Here is a 3,592-nt window from a genome sequence, read left to right as displayed (position 1 = left end):
TTGTGTTGTAGTTGTATTCATTAGGAAGAAAACACTTTGGTCAAATCCAGATCAAATCGTCTAAGCCCTATCTTCAAAGTATATTGTTTCTTAAGCAATAGAGATTTGCTTTCAGCTTCATGATTCTTATATTCATTTGCTATATTAGTTTATAGAACCTTTTGAAATAAAAGAGTGTGAATTTACTTTCTTTTCCAATATCATTTTGACGTTTACACACTCTAAGGATTCTTTCTATATGAATTTTGAGATAAATTTTTATTTAAGATAATGTTCCAATTTTGGTAACTATAATACTGAATTTGCATTTTTATAATATTGACATAAAAAAACAATGTGTTTTCTTATTTTTGAACATGGTAGGGACATATTTTTATTAGTTTTATGTCAGCAACATTATATTTTTGTTTAAAATTCTAGAAAAATACCATTGATGAATACTTCTGTAAAACACATTCAAATCAAACAGTTTTAACACAAATAATTTTTGTTTAAACACTAGCTATATGTATTGTAATGTAATCCATTTATAATTTGTGGTTTTCAAGCTTCCTTCCTCACATTTATTTTTTCAAACATTCTGGCTCATATGAATTAGGGTATAATCTGCTTAAAATTACTGTTTATCTTAAATAATCAGAGGGAAATTAAGCATAAAACAAAGGATAATGGCAGAACAAAAAAATTGTCTGTGAATTCTTTGGGAGTCCCAATTTCCCAGTCACTTCACATGTCCTCCAACATGAAACCTTGCCAACATTTACTGCTAAATGCTTCATCTATTTCCAGTGGTCAGTAGAAGGGTGGTATATTCTAGATTTATTTCTATTTTTTTCATAAAGAAGTGTTGAGTATAATCAATGTTGCTTCTTTATCAACTAAGTAAACCACATTTTTCCAGTTTAATTTTCCTAATACTAAAAATTTTACCACTCCATGGCTTACATGTTTCAATTTTGGTACTGAAATTTTTTTCTCCTTTGTTTAATAATATTTTCTCAACAAAATCATGTAAAATACTAAATTTCTGCTTTTGAAGTATCGTATTCCAGCATTACTGTGAGGAGAATCCTTGACAAAATTCTACTATACCTTATCTCATCTGTATGCAGGTTAGTATAGTATCCTTTCTGAACAATTCTACTCAACATTTTTTTAAAACTATCTAAATAGTACCACTATTTACTGCTCACATACTAATTTAGATGTTAACTTTTGAAAAAAAAAAAACATTGTCTCATATTTCTATGTGACCTAGATGAGACACTCTTCTCTATGTATTTTACTATTCTGTGCCTTAGAAAAAATTTCTTATAACTGTCATTTGTGTAATAAATTATACACTATCTTTTACTATCTCTTATAAAACTAAAATCTTCATGAGAAAAGTACCCTGTCTTTTTTTCCCCCTGCTATATTCTCTATATTTGAACTGTAGTATGGAAACAATATTTGATTTGTTGTTAGTTCAAAGAGTGAATGGAATTCCTAATCGGCACTTAGAATCCTTTGGATTCTAATAATGGAAAATAACTTTCTTTATGAACTGCTTAGTTTTAGGAAATTAGGACAAGTTTTATTGAACAATTTTTTTAGACACTACAAAGTATTTTTCTCAAATTTCACCAAACATAAGCTTTTCAATTTTGAAAAGTCTAGCTATCAGAGACAGACATTTAATCAACACTAACCCATATTTTTATCTTTGAGAGTGGTGTGTAAATGTGAATGTAAATTGTGGTCGTTTCACAGAATAACATGTCTTTTAGGAAGGGTTGAAGTTGAACCTGTAGTTCAATGCAATTACCAATAAATAAAAGCAGTGTTGAAAAGATGGAATGACATGAGTCACTACTGAATGGCAAAACTTTGTGAAGTTACTTCCCAACTAAGTAAATTTCATTGTATAACTTTACTATTGAAATTTTGAGTTTAGTTCTTCTATTGACTTTACTCAATTTGTTAATATCATGAGTACCTTTTTTTTTTTTTAAGACAGGGTTTTTCTGTATAGCCCTGGCTGTCCTGGAACTCACTCTGTAGACCAGGCTGGCCTCGAACTCAGAAATCCACCTGCCTCTGCCTCCCAAGTGCTGGGATTATAGGCGTGAGCCACCACCACCCAGCTCATGAGTACTTTTAAAAAAAAAAACTTTTTCTTATTTCTTTTTGAGTTTATAATATAATCACAAGATTTCTTTCTGCCCTTTTCTCCCTCCAAACCCTCTGATATTAACCTTCCCTACTCTTCTTCAAATAGAGCCTCATATTTTAAGAATACTGAGCAGAATAGCCTCTTACAGATATTATTTTTTGTTAAATTGATTATATGTTTCATAAACTGTATCTTGATCACATTATTTCCCCTCCTCCAGCTCCTCTCAGGTTCTTCTTACCACCCTACCCACCTGTTACCTACTCCCTACCCACTCGACTTTATGTTCCCTCTCTATTTCATTCTATTTTCAGTCTTACTCTTAAACACTGTTATTTTGTTTTAGTCCAAGGAAGTTATTTTAATGCAATGTGGTTAAACTTGAAAGTATTGTTTCATTATGATATTCTTTTTGCATAGAAGTTTAGTTTTAGGATGGAGAAAAAAACAGAGCATAAAGACTAGGTACTAGTAGCCTCTTACATTTGGGACAGCTTATATGAGCTTAAGATGGCTTATTGGCTTGGGAACATACAAAGAGTACTATTAGTATCCATCTGGTGAACTTTAACACTTCAGCACACATAGACATTCATATATACTATATATCTACTTAGTGGAAATTTGCATAAAATGTGTGCTTCTGAAAGAATGCACTCTTTGAAGAACCCAACCTGGAAAAAGACACAGGGGAGTAATAACAGAAGATAGATAAACCATATTTCTGTTAGAATCATAGCCTTTGTTGCTTCCCTTCTCTTTTTATGAAGTATATATTCTTGCTTTTTTGTTAATCATAACTCCTAACTGCTAGCTTTACTACATTGTGGTCCCATCTTAATTCTTCCCTTTTAGGAGCAAAAGAATTGCCATTGTTAATTCAATTGATCTTGAAGTTATATTAAACTAAAATCCTCTCTCTCTCTCTCAATAACATTTTCCTTGTTTGTGTGTGTGTGTGTGTGTGTGTGTGTGTATGTGTGTGTGTGTGTATGTGTGTGTGTGTTTGTGAAAGAAAACCTGAAAAAATTTCATCATAAATATAATCCAGTTAGGAAAATAAGACTAAGGAAGCCAGCTCAGGGAAGCAGAGAAGGTACTATAGTTTATGCAGTGCTGGTTTAATTCCCAACATTGTATATGTCTACCATGATGACTCATGGTGTTGATCCTAGTATGCTGTAGATTCAGACAGGGCGATAAGAAATTCAAGATCACACTTGGATACAATGATAATTTGAGGGCCAGCACTGAGACATATAAGACTCTGTAATAAAAACACCAAACCAAATAAACAAACAACAACAAATATAACCTTAGTTGTAGATAAGTGCATAAAATATATTTGATGGTGAAACTCTAAATTTCATGGTAAAGCATGGAAAAGCTTACAATCCTAATGAATACATTTTTTATTTTAATTAATTTATTTTATAT

Source organism: Grammomys surdaster, unplaced genomic scaffold (genome assembly GCF_004785775.1).
Source record: "Grammomys surdaster isolate TR1022 unplaced genomic scaffold, NIH_TR_1.0 61, whole genome shotgun sequence".
Classification (NCBI taxonomy): domain Eukaryota; kingdom Metazoa; phylum Chordata; class Mammalia; order Rodentia; family Muridae; genus Grammomys; species Grammomys surdaster.
Note: the sequence above shows the minus strand (reverse complement) of the source record.